Below are 20,065 nucleotides of genomic sequence, written 5' to 3' on the forward strand. Positions count from 1 at the left end.
TATTGAACTTCATGACTTACTTTTCCCCATGAAGTTAGAGTTATTACTTTGAAATAGAACCAAGGTATCCATTCATAAAAGCATTCCTGGATGTAAATGCTTTTTTGGAGGGTACGGTGTAGAACAGAAAGGAGCAAGAAGAATGACTGCCCCGTTCTCTGTCTTCCTCCTGCCCACCAGCTCTTGCTGCATCCTTTGCTTCCCTTACGTCTTGGGGAAGACAAGACCAGGGACGAACTAGAATGACTCTCAGCTACATAAAAATATATAATGAAATGAGAGACCTTGCAGGAAGACATGGAACTTTCCTCCAGTTCTTTCCACTTTAGACCCCACCTCAAAATGTAATTTTATCAAGTAAGCTGTACATGCCTCAAATGGTTTTCTTATTAAGTCCATTTTCCCCCTCAATGTCATGTACATTTGTTTTCAATCCATTATAGCGTCCCTGAACCGAATATTCAGCGCAGCCCTTTTCCTGTCCCTATGGTGTGCTCAGATCGAATGTGTCCCCTCTTGCAATAAATGTTGACTATAAAAAGTGACAAATGCCCCCGGAATTCTAAAAAGAAAAGACCATTTGTGCAGGATTTCTGGGACGGGGGTGGCCACAACCGGGTTTTACCATTCTTGGCTCATGAGCCCCCTCTTTTAGGCTGTGAAATAGAAAGTGTGGGCGAAAAAGCTTAGTGAGTGTTTAGAGGAGGGGAGAGATTCGTGCCTCTTTAAGCCAAGTAAGTGTTCAGTGAGCTTAAAGTGTCTCCTGGAATTTGGAGCGCGCTGAAATTTTTTGATTAACTCTTGCCTGGGATAGTCTCTAATCCAGTGGTTTTCACCCAGGTGCACTTCTGCCCCCTAGGGGAGACATTTGGCAGTGTCTTGAGGACGTGGTTATTGTCGCAGCCAGAGGGAGGGGTGCTACTGGCATCTAGCGGATAGACCCAGGAATGCTGCTAAATACACGACAGTGCCCAGAACAAATAATAATCACACGACGCCAACAGCGCCGAGGTTCAGAAACCAGGGGCTCTAGCTAAAGCTCAGATGCTGGCAGAGCAAGGGGCCAGGTCTCCGGGGGAGGGGGGAGGGCAGGGCGGGTGACTGCTTGCTGTCAGCTACAGGGAGATGTGGAGGTAGCCAGGCTTGATTATTTTGAGACTGTGCTCAGCAGGTCTGCCCAGTGAAGCGGGGGTGGGGGTGGGGGTGGGGGGTGTGTGTCTCCAAAGAGCCCATAAGGGCATCCTGTGAGAAAGAGTTCATCTGCGACACTTCTTGTATGAGATGCTGGGTTACAGCGGCGCCTGTCAGGTAAGGTCCTTACTTCCTTACCGCTCCCTCCTCCCTCTGCCCCCACAAGTCGGGTGCCGTAGGGAGGAGGAAAGGAGCAGAGGAGCAAAGTAGGGGAGTCGGGGAAGCCCACCTCCGCTTCCTCTCCTCCGTGGTTAGAGAGCCCGAACCAGACCCCAGCTGTGGCGGAGGGAGACGCTTTCGATCAAAAGAGGGACTGCAGTTCTGATTTGGAAGAATTCGGGGCTTTTTCATTTCTGAAAATGTCTTTATTAAGATAAGAAAGTGGCTGGAGACGTGTTAGTCTGGGGCTGTTTCGGGGATTTGGTCGAGGGGCTGGGGAGGAGGATGCAGTGCAGTGGGCTTCAAAGGGCTCAGAAAAAGAATTCAGCTGCATGTGCCTCGCACCTGCCTGGTCCAGTTCACCAGTACGCTGACTACAGGCCTACTGTCTCATCTAATCATCGAAACAAACAGACGAGGAGGAAACCACCATCCCATCTCATAAACTAGGATAACGGAGACATCGGCATGTAATTGGCTCATGGTCCCAGCTCATGGAAACTGAGAACTAGATCTGAGCTCATGGAGACCGAGGCCAGAGCGAGGGCGCCTGACGTCGGTCCTGCATCCCAGCGTCTTCCCACTGGCACCCGCCCTTGGCAGAGGGCCGCTGAGTGCCCCTGGAGGAGTTCCTCTCTCTGCAGCACCGTCTCCGTTTTAGAGTTCCCAAATGGCTGTCCTTTTCTTTCAACCAAAACATCCCTCAATGTAACCAGCCCAATTAGGCCCATGTGTGGAGCATCTTTTAGGGGCCAGGTGTTGTGTTCTCACAGTAACCCTAGAGTTAGGGGCTGTGCCCATCTATTTCTCCAGGAAATGTGGGCTCAAAGGAAGTGGGTAAAGCCTCCAAATTGGGAAGTAGCAGGATTTGGCTGCAGCTTGGTCTGTCCCAGCAGCCCACTCGCCTTCCGCTGTGATTCAAGGCCTCGGATCACGATTGGGGGAGGCTCCCTCTGGACGGCTTTGCTGTGATCGGTGCATCACATGGGAACTCTGGGCGTCCAGTGTTGCCAACGTGATCAATCTGTTCCTGTCCTTCAGGAAAACCAAACCAAGCCTCCAGGCCAGGCCCTGTGCCTTCCCCGCCAGGACGCCAGGAGCAGCAAGACCTCTCTCCTGCTCTGTGTGGGTGCACAGGGGCCCTGGTGCTCACTGGCAGGATAGCCTATTTCTGCCTGAGGTGGCTGGACCCAGAAAGTATTGGGGGGGGGAGTGAGATTTTAGAAGGGCCTGGAGCCTTGGTCCAGACGTGGAAGGACAGAGTGGAGGCGGGGCTCTCATGAAGGAGATGTGCGTGCCCACTGGTTATGGGAGGAGAAGTGAGGTGACTCGTGGGAGGGCTCAGCGTGGCGGTGGGACCTGAGGGGATAGGCAGGAGCCCAGATTAAGCCTGTGACTGTGCCTGGGCACTGGCGTCCAGACGGCCTGATGACAACGGTGCTCAGGGTGGCGGTGTTGACGCCGGAGCTGCCTTGTGAATGACATATATTAAAATATAGCAAAATATAGCATCTATATATTTACACACACGGACACACACATCCCTGGAGATGGGGTTACTGAGCTGTGGGTTATGCAAATATTCAGCTTTGGAAGTTACTGCCAAAGAGTTTTCCAGAGTGGTTCTCCCAGTGCCCCTCTCTTTTATTATTATTATTTCATCATTATTATTAATGATTACTTTTTCCAGCTACAACTCTTATCAGCGCCACTGCCATTCTTGGAGAAATTATGAGCTGGGCACTGTGCTAAACATGACACATATCACAGCTCACCTTGAGGACCTGTTTGCGGTGAGAGGAACAGAGGATGAGACACACGAGGAGCCTGGTTGAGCACAGGAGGCCAGCGAGCTGTGTTTTGGGGATTTAAACCTCAGCTCTCTGCCTCCAGAGCCCAAGTGCATAATCTCTGTTCGTTTGGTTACATTAACAACATTTCACTTGGTGAAATAAAGCCACTTACCTTCGAGGGCGGATTTTCTCCTGTTTACGTTAAAAATGAAATATTATGCTAAATAGAAGACAAAAAGGAGTGTAGACAAAGAGAAACCTTAGCTAAACATTTATATCACAAACGAACCTTCTAGGGATGTTTACTTTTCCAACCTTTCTGGTTAAATAAACATAACACGTTTTTTGGAAAATTCTGTTTTTTTTTTTCCTCCTCTCAGGGGTCATATTCAGTCAACTGTATGCCATTTGCTATTCATACCAGACTTGAAAGGCTTCCCTTTTTCAGTTTTATTTTATTTATTTATTTATTTTCCTTTTTTCAGTTTCAGCTCTTAGGCCTTTCAGGTTTCACTGCTTCGACAACATTCTTGCCCTCAGCCCCACCCACCATCATGGGAAGGCGTGGAAGATGGGCGTTTCCCTGTTTGGTGGCTCCTGTCCCAGTGGCCACCTGCCACCCCGACAGCTGCTCCAGTTTGCGAAGGCTTTCAAGGGAGGGGGTCCAAGCCTGTTCACCAACAGTAAGCGACTCCTCCTGACCCGAGTTCTGCAACAGAAAAAGTAGATGGTATTGTTTCCCACTAGAAATGGGATAGAGCTAGATGTGTCCCTGGACCTTCTCGCCAACTTCCAGGAGCCTGGCCAGACCCACGCAGCCTGCGCCCGTGGGCCGAGCTCTCCGTGTCTCTTCCGTGGGCTTTCCTGCGCCTCCCACAGATGATAAATAGCAATACGTAATTTTGACTGCTGGGAAAAGAGCATCTGCTGGGACGGGCGACCCACGTGGCTGAGCTGTCGTGGCTGTCTCTTAGACCTAACAAAGGCTTCTTTGATGACTTAAAAAAAAAGTTATTCAGTATCTCTAAAGGAGAGTCTGGAGGAACAGTTGTTCTTCTGGGATGAGAAGCCGCTATGAAAATCGGAGTCCATGGTTAAAAAGTCTTGAAAAGTTTGTGCTAACCAAAGTGTAACATGTTCTGCAGTATTTTCTAAGGTTTTGAGAAGCCATTTGGTGTTTTGTGACTCTCTGGGGGAGGCTGTGAGACTGGTTTCTTAAATGTGTATGACCTCTGAACCTGCTAGGCACACTGCCTCTCAGAGGACTATAGTTTCGTGGAGCAGCTTTGGGAAAAATAAGCTTACCAAAATTAGCTCGAGCAGAAAGACCTTGGTGTGGCAGGTTGCCGTGTGGGTGCTGGCGCGGGAGGCTGTGGGAAGCCTGGATTCCAGCTCCAAGCTGCTCACCGTTTCTAGGGCTCGAGTTCCATTCAGACATGAGGGAGGGCCTTTATCTCAAAGATCTCTGAGAGTCCTCCGGACACCAGGAGTCCCCTGGGCCAAGGCAGATCTTCTCTGCCAGAGCCAGTCCACACCAGTCCTCCCCCAACCAAGAATGTGCAGCCAGCGGCCGCCTCCATCCCCGAGAGGATGGTCAGGGCTCTGACTGAGCTGAGTCTCCTCTTGACGATGGGAGCCCAGGCTGGCCTCTCCAAGGGGAAGAGGCGTGGTGGCCTTGACCCCCGACTTTGGAAGGAGGATGGAAACACCTGAGGTAGAGGCTCTCCTGTGCCAAGTCTAGGACCTCACCTCGGTGGTGAAAGGACCCCTCTCCCATCGGTCCCAGAGAGGAGGTTGTTAAGGTCAAGGCAAGAACGCAGGCTGCTTCTCCCCCACATCACAGAGTTGTTTTTTCTGTCTTATTATGAACACAGACCTGGTTCTTTTCCTGTAGGCTGCTTAGTCTTTTACTTTTGTTTTAAATGGAGGTACTGGGGATTGAACCCAGGACCTTGCACATGCTAAGTGTGCACTCTTCCACTGAGCTATACCCTACCCCCAGTCTTTTACTATTTATTTGGATTTCCCCTACGTAATCACTATTGCATGTGGTTATGTAGACTGAGCAGTGCGCCAGGGCTCCCTGAGAGGGTGAGGGGGGCTGAGGCCGAGCCGGCATACCATCCATGCCGCGGTGCACCAGGGTGCGGGGCTGTGTCTGTCTGCAGAAGGGCCACTTGTTTTGAACTCATACAGAGGTGCTATACAGGCCAACAGTGGCCCTGTTCAGGACACAGTAAAAATTTCCAAAGAAATAATAGCATCTTCACATCATCATTATTGCTACTATTACAATTACTGTCGCTGGTGTCATCATCCTTATCAATTCAATATTTCACTTTGTTAAGATAATGATCCTTGTGTAAAATGAACCTAATTAGAAGCAGATAGGGTTTTCCCTTGTAAACTATTGGTGTGAACGTAAAATGGTGCAGCCACTGTGAAAAATAGTATGGAGGTTCCTCAAAAAACTAAAAATAAAACTACCATGTGATCCAGCAATCCCAGTTCTGGGTATATATTTCAAAAAATTGATACAAGGATCCCAAAGAGATACTTGCTCTCCCATGTTCACTGCTTCACGATTCACAACAGCCAAGAGATGAGATGAGAACAACTTAAATACTCATCAGTGGGTGAATGGATAAAGAAATGGTATACACATACAGTGGAATATTATTCAGTCTTGAAAAAGAAAGAAATCCTGCCATATGTGGCAACATGGATGAATCTTGAGGACATTATAGTGAGTGAAGTCAGTCAGTCAGTCACAGAAGGACAAATCCTGCATGATTCCACTTGCATGAGGCATCAAAAACAGTCAAACTCATAGAAGAGAGTAGAATCGTGGTTAATAGGGCCTGGAAGAAGGGGTTCAGTGGGTATAAAGCTTCAGTTATGCAAGATGAGTAAGTTTTAGGTATTTGCTGTACAATGTCATGTCTACAGTTAACAATATGGTATTGTGCACTTCATTTGTTAAGAGGGTTGATTTCATGTTAAGAGTTGTTACCATAATTAAAAAAAAAGAAGTAGAAAGGTTTTAGGAGCAAATACGCTGATGAGAAATAGGCCAGGTTTTTGAGGACGTACCTTCCCAGGGAGAGAGGGCTAGAGAGGAGCAGGGAATCTCTGTGTGTGTGCTGAGGACTGGGGACAGCTGGGACTGTTGCGTGACCATCCTGCCAGCTGCCGTGACAAGTAGACACTTGACTTGATTCCTTGGTTTCACCCTTGCCCCCTCCTAGGTCAGCCTGTGGTCCAAAAGTGGTCATTACATCACTGTCTCTGGTCCCACTGCTTCTTAGGGAGGACATAGGGATAAACGGAGTTTTACGCCTGAGGATGAAAGCTTGGACATCGCAGGAGCTGGGCACTTTGTGTCCTGCACCCAAGTGAACTTTGATGTTGATGGCTAATTTTAATCCAACACTGAAGGCAGGTTATGGGGAGCTGGGCTGAGCTGCTTTCCCTGCCCTTAATTCTTCTTCTTTGCTGGCTTTGCTGACTTAGGGGAAAGCAGGAACTAGCTGAGTAGGTTAATTAGGTCAGTGGCTTTCCAGGTAGAGAACAGGTTTTCCCATCCTTGGGGAGGCATCATTACAAAGTCATGGGCAGGACAGTCAGCCTGTCTGGGCTGGGGAATGTGAGACCTTGCCGAGTGTCATTTGTTTTCTTTGCCGTAAACTTCATCCCAGTGGGAACACAAGCACCAGTTGTGGAGGTACAGCGGGCAGTGACTGGGCTTTACATTTCCGTTTTCAGTCATTTTAAGCACATCTGCCTCAATCATGAGTTATTTCTTCATTAAATAAAATCGTATTGAGCATCTAGGAGGTAAAGCTGTTTGCCCACCTGACTGTGAAACTACATAACTAATCTGTCATTTCGTGTCTCCATCTAGTCCACAGAGTCCTCAAGAAAATTTTCATCAATTCAATCATTCATTTACTCATTAATTCATTAGATAGACCTTTATTATATTAGCCACTGGCCAAAATGGGGGGAGATGACAGACGTGACTAAGACGCAGAGGCCATCATCACATGGAGAATGAACAATCTGTGGTGGGGAAATTAGACAGAGCACTGGAACACAGAGGGAGGGCACTCAGGCTGAGGGTGCCTGAACTGAGTCTTGAAGGTTGAGCAGGACTTGTTAAGGTGAGTGGCCAAGGGAGGGAGCAGCCTCTGCAAAGCAGACGGGCAGGCTCATGCCTGGTTGTTGGGTGGAAAGTATGTGAGGGACTCGAGATCACTCAGCACAACGCCCTCTGGCCCATCCGTGTCGCAAAAGGCAAGGATTTCCTTCTTTTTTATGGCTGAATAATAGTCCATTGTATGTACACACCCTGTTGAGAAGGGACTTTTATGCAGCACGTGGGAAGTGTCATATTTCATTCAGATCATGTGACCATCCTTGTAAATGAATGAACTCATTTTCAATTGAAAAGGTGTTTTTATTGTTTTTTTTTTTTTGTGCACAAAGGCCAAGGAAGCAAGAGCTAGAGATGTGTCAGTTTCATTAGAAGAAGGGTCCCCCAAACAGTTAAATGATGTCAGCTTTGTATCAGTGTCACGAGCTGTTTCAAATAGAAAACCATTTCCGGTAATTTCAGTAATGGTTCCCTTTTCTTTTGTCTGGTTCATAAAGCTTTTGGAATTTCAGTCTATCAAATATAAAAAATCTGACAGTATTATGAATTCAACAGTAAATTTAGTTAAAAAGTTTCAACATTAGAGATTAAAAATATTTATTTTTCTGGTGATAACAAATAAAAACTTTGGTGACCTCAATGTTACAGTGAAAACAGTTTTCTTTTCTAAATTAAAAGAATCTTCATGAAATAGCAATAGAGCTGAAATTGGTTGTGGTCCTTATAAAATTCACAATTGTGTCCAAATACGCCGATATTCTACCAAAATAGAAGTTACAGTTTTAAAATGTGTCAACTTTCAATGTACACACAGAGAAATGCAGAATTTTTGTGAAGCCATCATCAGTTGGGTCTTAGAAATACTTGAATCTTTGAAGAACTATGTTGTAAACCAATTCATGTGCTACAAAGTCTCAAGATTTTGTTCTCGTTTCTGGAAAATAAATCCTTTACCTTTTGTTTGCATTTTGTTCACTATCGGGGGAAGTCCCTACTCAAAACATGGAAGGAACAGCACCCCCTACAAACCTCAGCTTTTAGCTAATTGCAATGATTGGAAACAAAACTTGTAGACAGAAAGACATTTAAATTAATTACTGAAAAATAAAGGGGGCAACTGAACAAATTTAAGAACAAGAGTTGTTCCATCATGGATGGACCTGGAGGGTATTATGCTTAGTGAAAGAAGTCAGACAGATAAAGACAGATACTGTATATGTGGAATCTAAAAAATAAAACTATTCATTATAGCAAAAAACCCCCAAACAAACAAACCCCGAAACACCCAGGCTCACAGATATAGAGAACAAACTAGTGGTTATTACTGGGGAGAGGCAAGGTGGGTGGAACAAAATAGGGGTGGGGTAGCAGTGTGTATGAATAAATAGGCTACAAAGATATATTGTCCAGGACAAGAAATACAGCCAATATTTTGTAATAACTATAAATGGAGTACAACCTTTGAAAATTGTGAATCACTACATTGTACACCTGAATGTACGTAATATTGTAATGTATGTAGTATCAACTATAACTCGATAACAAAAAAGGAACAAGTTGTTCAACCATGTACAAGGTTTAATTTTGAAATTCTATAAATGCACTTGTGGAAAGAATCTTTTGATAGAACTTGTGTAATTGGATACATTTATATTTCTAACCAGAGTAGAATAAAACTTAGGCCTTCAATTTTGCCCAATCTGCTTTTGATGAAACATTCAAGAGAAGCATACATTGAGATAGTTTTTTTGACAAGCTTTGTTCTGTTGAAGAAATTTTCTCTGAAAAGAGATACAGAGACTGTCCCTGTGACAGTATTGGAGCTGGATTATTTAAGCACTGAAATACAGAAAATTTGAATTGAGAATATTCATCACGTAGCAGAATTTGCTTTGAGCTTACCAGGGACTTCAGCACTTGGAGAAAGACTGTTTTCTCAATAATATAAATTTTATTAATCATCAAATGAAACTTTGAAGAGAATTTCTGGCAATTTTATGAAAGATTTAAAAATAACAAATCATATTGAAAGACTACATTTTTCAGAAAAATACTAGTGACACAAATTTAGAGACGAGTATACTTAAAACACTGCTTAAACTACACAAAAATGCTTCTGCTTATGTTTATGATTTTTTAACCATCAGATAATTGATTCAAGGAAGTATTTTTCTTTCTCATATTTTACTTGGTGTGCAGAGATACAAATTATTTTAAAATATAAATTTATTTTTGAAAGTAATTTTTGTACAGAACTATTTTAAAGGCCCACCAATAAAATAACACCAGCTTGTCAGTCAAGTAAAGATTTCATGTATGTTTGTGTATGTTTGTTTTTTAATTACTGTTGGTGAACTTCTCACTTTCAATAGTGTCCTGGTTTGGAAGATTGACTATATGGTCATACTCTCTGTAAAAGACAATATGAAAAAAATGTTTTTTCCCCCTGAAAGTGTCAGAGAAGACAGAAAGGATAATAAAGTCCATGTAATGAGATGGAATAGTCAAAATGCTGTCAAGCAAAGGGCTTTTTAATGCCCAGCTCATGTGTCGCCGTGGGGGAGGTGTGTTTCGTTCTTGCTGAGCGAGGCTGTCTGGATCTGGTGGTTATCTCCGCCGTGGTACCACGGAAAGGGTTTGTTTCCCTGTTTGGGTTGATGCCAAGACTAAAATAAAGGAAGAGCCCTATGAGGTAGAGTTGAGGATAGGAATTTACTGCTGGAAGATTCTGGAACCGGAGGCGTCTGAGAATTCATATACGGCTTGGGAAGGCACTGGACAGTCCGCATGGCAAGGAAGGGGGATTTGATCCAAAACTTGTGAAGGTCTTAAGGGGCAGGGAGACTCCGGGACACCTCGGCTGTGGTTAGTCCGGGTCCGAGTGCTTTGTAATGAGGCTACTGGCTTAGGATATGACATGCCACCTACTAGTCCTCGCTCTCTCACTGTTGAGTAAATTTTGGAGAAATCAAACTTAGTCCGCCTGGCCTATGTGCCCTCTGTTCTAAAGTTCTTTCCAACTCCAGCACAATTATTATCAACAATCAAGACTTTTTAATTTTCTTTCTCGATAGTATGGTAACCAGCGATGATTCCTTGGAGTGTTCATCTTACCGTCCACTAGATGGCGCTGTTCGTCACGCTATAACGTGCTGCTCAGCGTCCCAAGCTATCCTTTGCTAACAGCTTTTAAGATCCTTCAACTCAGGCAGCGCCTTAGACCTGCCGCTGCTTCTCTGGGGAGAAGAGATCAGTAGCCACATGTAGCCAATGGCAACTGCATCGAGCAGCAGAGACACAGAACGTTATCACCACTGCAGACACTGCTTTTGGACAGTGCTGTTCTTGACCATCACTTTTATATTGTGGGAGCCCAATGATGCTTTAAAAATATGTGGAGGGAGGGACCTTCATGGGACCCAGTATTCCACATGGCCAGAGGAATAGTATGAAGATCATCCAGGCTGAAATAGGGGGACTCAGTAGGAAATAGAAAAGCTGGTTGGAGACTGTTGCCGTAGCACAGAATAAAGATAATGAAGGCTTTTTTTTTTTTTTTTTTTAAGATTCCACATATGAGTGATCTCATATGATATTTTTATTTCTCTTGCTGGCTTACTTCACTTAGAATGACAATCCCTAGTTCCATCCATGTTGCTGCAAATGGCATTATTTTATTCTTTTTTATGGCTGAGTAGTATTCCATTGTCTAAAAAAAAGAAACAAAGGACACTGTGAACTCTTCTACAAAACAGAAACAGACTCACAGACATAGTAAACAATTTTATGGTTACTGGGGAAAGCGGGTGGGAAGGGATAAATTTGGGAGTTTGAGATTTGCAAATATTAGCCACTGTATAGAAAAATAGATTTTAAAAAGTTTCTTCTGTATAGCACAGGGAACTATATTAAATATCTTGTAATAACCTTTAATGAAAAAGAATATGAAAATGAATATATGTATGTATATATATATGCATGACTGGGACGTTGTGGTACACCAGAAATTGACATATTATAACTGACTGTACTTCAATTTAAAAAAATTAAAAAAAAAAAGATAATGAAGGCCTAACCCAGGGCAGTGCTAAGAAGACCAGAGAATAAGGGAGCAGAGGTACAGAACGAAGGCTCCTACTGCCCAATTGAGGGTGGGGGTGGGAAAAATGGAGAAATTAACAGAACTTCCAAGATTTAAACTTCAGTAAATGAACAGGTAGTGACGGCAATCTGTAAGGTAAGACATAGATAAGGCTAAGACTTGAGGAGAAAGCCAGTTGGAAGGAAATAGAATTGAATTCAGTTTTGGATGTGTTGAATTTGATATGTTGACAGTTTTCTATTGGCCCAAACATCACCACTTCAGTATGCAATCATATATTAGAATGGCCTTTCATAAGCATAAACAACTGGTAAAATATGATTGCATAAACTTACAGAGTGCTGTGCGCAGGTGTGGGGAGGGGAGAGTGGCTTGGGGTGGGAAGCAGAGTCCAAATCAGTGAAAACGCAAGCAAGAAATTAAAGGTAAAATCATCGATCGTTCAGCAACTTATGTCTTGTTCATCACTTTGGCACACAAAATTAGGTTAGTTTGTTTTTTCACTGTATTAAAATTAAATGACTGTTGTTAGTCATCTTACTTATTGGATGAATATCTTTCTTCCCTTCTTCAAGTACTCCCTCCCATGACAGTTTCAAAACCTGCAAGATGCTTACTTGCTCCAAGGAATCATTGCTGGTTACCATTCTATCGAGAAAGAAAATTAAAAAGTCTGTAGAGGAGTCCTGTTCTGTCTCTACACTCGCTGTCCTACTGAAACCCAGAAATCCTGGGTGCCGTGCCTCCATCCATCACCAAGCAGCCTAGGTGACCCGGGCATGCAGAACACCAGCCAGGTCACCCCGCAGTGGCTGGTCATCTTTGTCCACTGATGCAAAGCTCTTTGGTGACCTAAGGCTGCAGCTCCCACGGCTGGTGTGAAGTTTTTTGGGGATAAGGTGGGTGATGTCTTTGCCCCCATTACCCTTCTCAGTTGTGAAGACCCCTCTACCACAGCTCTGAACTCTGTTCATGTACTCTGCTGTTTTGTGGCTGTTGTTTATATGTTAATTTATACACACACGGACATTTTTCTAAGGGATGCTATAGGACAGCCAGGTCCGGACCTACCCTTCTCCCCATGTCTCAGTCTTTGAAGCAGAAGATGACACCCCTTCCCTTGGATTCAGGGCTTGGATCCATTTCTTGTCCTAGGATGAATATCTCTCTACTCAACTTGTTAGACATCAATCAAAACAATATTAGCCGAAGTCAGAACTTGCTCTCACACTTCCGCCCTCCAATTACCTTCAGAGGGCTGCCCTCAATGGCTGGTATCATTAAGTTCTATCAGTCAGCAAATACTTATCAGGCTCTCTCAGATTGTGCAACACATCACGCACATAGACTCGGGCCCTCAGGTGACAAGTGTGTAATTAAGTAAAGTATGTCCACAGAAGGGCAGTAATTAGAACAGCATGTTTAACTGGGTTAGAGAGAGAGGGAATGAGCTGGGAAAGCCTTCGGAGGGGGCAGGCTCTGAACAGCTCAGATACTCAGATTGTATGTAATGAGCATTCCCTGGTCAGCTACCAAGCGCCAGGCACTTCCACCTACGTTATTCTGCTGTAAGAAAATAGGGCTCACGCTTAGGTACACAGTGTGTGGCAGGGAGAAACCACAGTGCTTAGAAATCAGCAGCGTAACCTAAGGCAAGGTAGACCTCCACCTTTCATGACAAAATTTGTAGCCTGAAGGACATAGCATGCCGGCCCGGATGTGCAGGGGTATGCCAGGGCTGGCAGCTGGGGTTGGCCAAATCCCCAATACGTGGGAGGGTTCAGTCGGTGTTTGCTGACAATAATAAATCCAGGCACACAAATAGATTAAGAGTATTCCCTTGGGTCTATTACCTTTCTCTCGCCTTACAGATCCTGAGATCTTTAAGCTTGAAATGCCAAAGCCGTTCTTAAATTCTAGTAAACTATGAATTAGTAATTTGTGCAGACTTTACAAGGAGGAAGAAAAAACTGCTGAATATATAAACGGGGTTGTAGTTTTCAACCTTGTTCAGGGATGGACCCCAATACAATTTTCACTATTAAACTCAAATAACATTGTGTTTTGGGTGCGAAGCTCTGGCACACAGTTTTGGAGGCAGCACAGATTTCAGAATAAGGAAGATGTGGGTCTGAATCACACAATTTAAGTTCAGCGAGCTTGTGCAAGTCACTCAACCTCCCCGAGTTTCCACTTCCCAGTCTGTAACATAGTGATAATGGCCCCAGTCTCCTACTGAGGGTTACAGGAGATAAACCAATAAAACACCGAGTTGGAGCCTGGTGCTGGTCCACAGTCAACAAGTATTTGTGACTTCTGCTTTTTCCATCATCTTAAATTAAATATCATCTTCAACCTACTTGTGATGTCAGTAACTTGTAACTAATGCCACAGGTTTAAGGAATTCTTTAAATGGAAACCATCAAATATATTAATATTTCATTTCTGTGAACTGGGCACATGTTAATTTAACTGCAGTTGAGGAACATTTTGATTCAAATTGTGGCACCCAGGATGCTGTGGGGGCCCAGCTCGAGAACATCCAGCCAGTGCGATTTAGGAACGGTGTTCTTCCACATTATATGGCAACTGTGTAACCACAGAATTCCCACTGGGTTAAAGGATTATTTCCGAGTTCTTGGGAATAGTCTCATTGTAATTAACACAGACCCATCACGTGGTACTCAAAGCCGACGGGGCTCTAGCTCACTTTTGCCCCCTTAGTCCTTATATCCTACTGGCTAATACTGAAGACATCACTTTGGTGGTGGACACCTACAGATATAGGACTTAATTATGTTAGTTCAAGAGAACCAGGGGTGGCTTACTTCTAGCTTATACTTACAAGTTTACATAGCTCTGATATTCTCTACCCCAGGTTTGAAAATACTCCCCATTGGTATGTTACTGGTTGACCATCAAGGCTAAGGGTGTCTAGGAAGGCCATACCTATTACAGGAAGTGTTCCATTTAGCACGTATCAGACCAGCTAGTTAACACATGTTCCACTTCAAAGGGAATGATGGAAAGTTTGGGGTCTGAGTGTTGGGGGTTTTGAGATACAGCAAGAGAATGCTGACCGAGGAAATGAGTATTACCTGGTGGAGTCCTGGTCTGGGTGTCCCAGGAGCCATGGGGACTTTGTAGGCAGAGAAGAAAGCTTTGGAGGAAGTTTGCCTGCTCCAGTTTTGTCTTTCACCCTGCCCTGTACTCATCCACAAATCAGGGTTGTTTGAGATTAAAGAGATCGTCTCCATGGTAGATGCAAATGATCCTTGAAGCCCAGTGCGAAGGGTTTGCTAAAGGATTGCTCTCAAGAACAATGACGAACCTCTTCTAAGGGTGTGTCTACAAATCAGGTGGTGAAATTCTGGCTGCTGGGCATCGTTTGAAATGAGGATGATTTAAAAATAAGGGGAACAATGGCAGCAACAACCGTAACAGCAGCAACAGCAAACCCAACACCAGCTTGTTTTTTAGAAACCGGGATATGTTTGTGGTGTGTCTGTAAACCTTCCCCAGCCGGAAAGAGTTTTGACCTTGGGAAGAATAGAATCGCCTTATAAATAAATCCTTGGTATACAGTAAGCAATCAGTATATGCGTATTAAATGAATAAATCAAGAGTTAAGTCCTCACGGTTGGGGGTGTGTAAGAAGGTTGAATCATGTATGTGGCAGTTAATGTCTTTCAACTTTGACATCTTGGTGGGATCACCAGTCAATCCAGCTGTCCTCCCATCCAATTATCACATGAACAAATATGGCACCTGATTATAGCTCACACCAAGTCTGAAATAACAGAATGTCATTGCTGAGATTTCATTCTGTCCAACCCCTTAATTTTACAGATACTGAAACAGAGGCATAGTTTTAAATCCTTTTGAAAACATGTTAATCCAGATTCCCTCATGACCTTAATGAATGGGTGCTGATCCTCATTGCTGACCCAGCTCCAGGGTTTTAGAGATTAGTTGGCAGAATTCCATCTAGATTGGGGCGTATCTGTAACTTGGGCACCCTCCCATCTCCTTTTCCAGAGCATCCTCCCAACTCTTGGATTTCCCCGGCCCAAGAATAGAATCCCCAACAGTAGAATTATAGAAACCTGCACAGGTCTGTGAGAAACATTCATATTTGGAGAAGGAGGGATATTTTTTCTCCCTAATATTTCTCTAGGTCTAAGTGTTCGTGGTCTTCTGAAAATTTGGGGTGTGGTCTTTTGAAAGTTTGGGGTCGGGGGGAGACTTGGATAAAGAGAACAGTGCCTGAGTGAGAATGGATTGAATTCTCTAACAGTTTCTCTTCTGCTTATCATTTCTGGAGAAAAAGTCTATGAGGAGGGGTGGTTGTGGGATGAACAAAGACTGCTGCGCTCAGAGTTTGGAATTCTATTGACACAGGCTACTGCTTCCAGTTCTGCTTGTCATGGGTTCCATTCTATTTTTGTTACACTGTGTGAGATTTTAAGTTGATAACCTGCTCACTAAACTCACGTGCCTTCTTGGAAAATCCTTCATCAGTACTTTCCAGTTAATGTGTCTCCCCTCACGTTCTCAGCATCCAAATGAAGAACAATAGCCAATCAAATGACCCAGTTATGCTTCAACAAGCTGTAAGTTAAAAAATTGGGCTTGCCTTAGCCACAAAGTCAGGTGTTTATTTTTGAGCACATTAACATGTACTCCTTGATGAAAATACTTTCCGGACCCCTTTTGCATGCTTGAGTGGATTTGACCACATCTTTAGCTCCAAGCTTACCAATTTTTTTTTATTATAAGTTATTGTAAGATATCGAATATAGTTCCCTGTACTATATATTAGGACCTTGTTGTTCAATTATCTTGTATATAGCAGTTTATATCTGCTAATCCCAAACTCCTAGTTTATCCCTCCCCCCTTCCCCTTTAGTAACCATAAATTTGTTTTCTATGTCTGTGAGTCTATTTCTGTTTTGTAAATAAGTTCATCTGTATAATTTTTTTAAGATTCCACATATAAGTGATGTCATATGATATTTGTTTTTCTCTGTCTGACTGACTTCACTTAGTGTGATAATCTCCAGGTCCATCCATGTTGCTGCCAATGTCATTATTTCATTCTTTTTCATGGCTGACTAGTATTCCATTGTATTTATATATACCACATCTTCTTTATTCAAGCATTTATTGATGGACATTTAGGTTGCTTCCATGTCTTGGCTATTGTTAAAAGTAATAAATGAAAGTTTGAGAACTCAATTAATTACCCACACACTCAGTTTCCTGTCTGAAAATTGACATGGTTGGACTTGATAAGCTCAAAAAATTCCCTTCACCTATAAAACATTAAAATGGTAAATACAGAATTCACAAAAATCTATGGGCAGAATATTTTTAATAAGGGAAAACTGTTAACAATCTAGATATAAAACATAGGGAAATTTTAAAGTAAACTATTATTTAGCCACGATAGAAAAATGACAACCAAATACAAAATTCTGAAGAGGATATCAAGAAAAAATCAGGGTATAGAATTTAATGATTATACTTAATAAACAGGTAAAAAAAGTATGAAATGAAAACAAGCAGGATGCAAAACTACTAATGTGACATGAATTCAACTATGTAAAAAGAGAGTATGTGGGAAAAAGGAAATTATGTGTTTAGATGGGCCTATAATTATCTTTATTTTTAAAACTTGTATTAAAAGTTTTAAATTTGTATTAAATTTAAAGTTAAAGATCTTTAATTTTCTCAACTGACATATATTGTTTAAAATTCATGTATAGCTCACTACCCAAAATTTCTGACCCTCTCCCTAATTCAAAACTTTTATTACTTTTATAGTTATAATCCCAGCTATACTATATTTTATGAGTTGTCTGACTTACGGAAATCCAATTTCATGTTTGCAAGTTACATGCTCCTTTAAGTTCCTGTAGCGTCTCTGATTCTCTGGTTTGCAGTCAGCTTAGGAGCTCACCACTTTAACATTCCGCAGAACTGTAGGGCTTACTTCTGTAGTGGGGTAAGGATTTCATTTTTTACACAATTACAGGCAGTATTTGCTCCTCAAATTATGATTGTCATTCACGCATGGCCCAGAGATGGGTTTTTACAGAACATTGAGTCCTGAAATTTCATCAAGAGGAAGAGCCTTTGTATGGAAGTTCAGGAGCACAGCTTTGCTGTAAGGCTGCAAAAGAACTAAATGACCTATAAATATCTCAAAAGTCCTCTTTTCCTTAAAATATGAGCCATATTTTGAAAAAGAGCTAATCTTGTTCTATGATGATGGGTAATATCTGGTGGGTTGTGCAAGTGAATTAATTCCTCTGAACTAGCCTAACAGAGAGAGAGAGAGAGAGAGAGAGAGAGAGAGAGAGAGAGAGAGAGAGAGAGAGAGAGAGAGTGAGGGCGCACGAGCGCACGCGCAATGGGGAATGGGTAGATGAGGAAGAAAGCGATCAAGAGAGGGAACCGGGGGGATGAGGGAAGAGGGGAGAACTTGTTCTTTTGCTAGGTTGTGTCTGAGATGCCAGCGTTGAGACAAGCACTGGTGGGGATGCTCAGTGAACTGCGCTGGACAGCTGTGGAGCTGCAGCCATGACTGAGTAGGTGGTACGGCATAGAGAAGAGTGGGCAATGCCTGGCTTCTCTCTCAGCCGCACTTTACTTTGCTTCACATTCTCTGAGACTACAGAGTTCTGTGGCCACTCGATCCATTTGCTGGAAGTGGATTGGGACCAGCTATGAAAACCATTCCTCTTGGGTTTGGTATATTCCGTGTACAAACTATGAACTCATGGGGTTTCACAGTACTTACTGGACTCTGTAATGCGTGTAGGGGGAGGGAGGGACAGAGATAGGAGGTCCAGGCTTTCTAGCAGACCTTTATAAAGGCTTCCTCTGTAACCTGTGGTTTCCAGGAAACGGCAGGCTGTGGGATAGCTTGTAAAGAGAGGCTGGCTAGTGTGATGCTCTATTCTAAAGGAGTGATAACTAGCGATATGGAGCAGTTTTTCGTGTGCCTATTGGCCATTTGTATGTTTACATTGGAGAATTGCTTGTTTAGGTCTTCTGCCCATTTTTGGATTGGGTTGTTTGTTTTTTTCTTATTAAGTTGTATGAGCTGTTTACATATTCTTTTAAGCCCTTGTCAGTCTCATTTTTTGCAAGTATTTTCTCCCATTCTGTAGATTGTCTTTTTGTTTTGCTTATGGTTTCCTTTGCTGTGTAAAAGCTTGTAAGTTTAATTAGATCCCATTTGTTTATTTTTGCCTTTATTTCATCCCTTGGGTAGACTGCCCTGGGAGAACTCCGCTGATATTTGTCAGATAATGTTTTGTTATAGGTGAATTTTGAATTCCATGCAGAAAAAGACTAGTTACTAAAAGGTGAATGATTACGGGTTACGATTAGCTCATAACTCATGTTGCGTCCTAAGATATCTAGGCGGAGTCATCTAATTTGACACTTGATGAAATCCTATTTTTACAACATGTTGACACAGAAAAACTTCTTTAGCTTGCCTTGAATAACACTGACTTCCAAAATTCCTTCAAACTCAAGAGTAATTCTCTGACACTTTGTCACCAATATTAGAGAGATGGACTCTCTTCAGTCACTCAAATGAGATTATGTATGCAAAGTTCCAAACGGTGCTTGACACATGGTAAGTGCTCAATGAATTCTCATGCCCTCTTTTAGTAATTTATCACATTACGTTAACATTTAGCTACATTTGGGGGAGAAATTCATCACTACTGATTGAACAATCTCACCACACAAATTTTTAGGCTTGTAGGGCGCAGTCATCTGTAATCAGATCTTTGTTGGATTATTTGAAAGGATGAACAAATGCAATCCTAGATTAAAGATAATCAAACAAGTGTTGGATCAGCTAGGCAGCCAGCAGCCTGATGTGATGTGAGTATCACCAGCCAACAAAAGCAAACATGATAACCAGACATCCAGGGAGCCAGGCAAACAAATCATGCTGTTCTAAATGTCAGTAGTACCCTTTTTGCATGGCGTTGCTGGACAGCAATAGCATGAAGTAGTTATTGGTCAACTGGTATGAATTATTAATTGATGTAGAGCTTAAATTTTTCCAGCCCCTTGTAACCAATGACCAAACTCAACTGAAAAGTGATGTTTTTTTTAAAGAAGTTTGTGGAAACAATTAGAGGGGAAAAAATTTCTAATGCAAAAGCGAAGCGAAAGGAAGGAAGGAAGGAAAGAAGAAACAGAAAGAAAGTGGGAGCATCTGGGGTGCCGAAATCCTTTGAGAAAAAAAGATGCAAGATGAGCAGGTCACAAGGTGCAGGAAGGGAAATTGGACAGATTTCCTGGCAATATTGGTACAAAATTGATCAGTCTTTTGGTTCCTAGCAAATTAGTTCTTTTCTAGAAAGTTCCCTCCTCCCACCACCCCTGCCCCAGCCAGGCTCTGTCAGTATGTCTTGATAATTTCTACCGTCTGGTTGTTACTCAGTTTTTCTAGTAGATAAATTAAATAGCAATCCCCTCCTCCACCTTCAGGTAAAAAAAAAAAAAAAAAAAAAAAGTGAAAAAGAAAAAAACAAACTATTGCTTAAAGCACATCCTACATGTCCTATGTAATACGTCTAAAAAAGTTTAGAATAAACTATAGAAATTCACATATAAGAGAATGTCCAAGAA

The sequence above is a fragment of the Camelus bactrianus genome, chromosome 30 (assembly GCF_048773025.1).
Source record: "Camelus bactrianus isolate YW-2024 breed Bactrian camel chromosome 30, ASM4877302v1, whole genome shotgun sequence".
NCBI lineage: Eukaryota > Metazoa > Chordata > Mammalia > Artiodactyla > Camelidae > Camelus > Camelus bactrianus.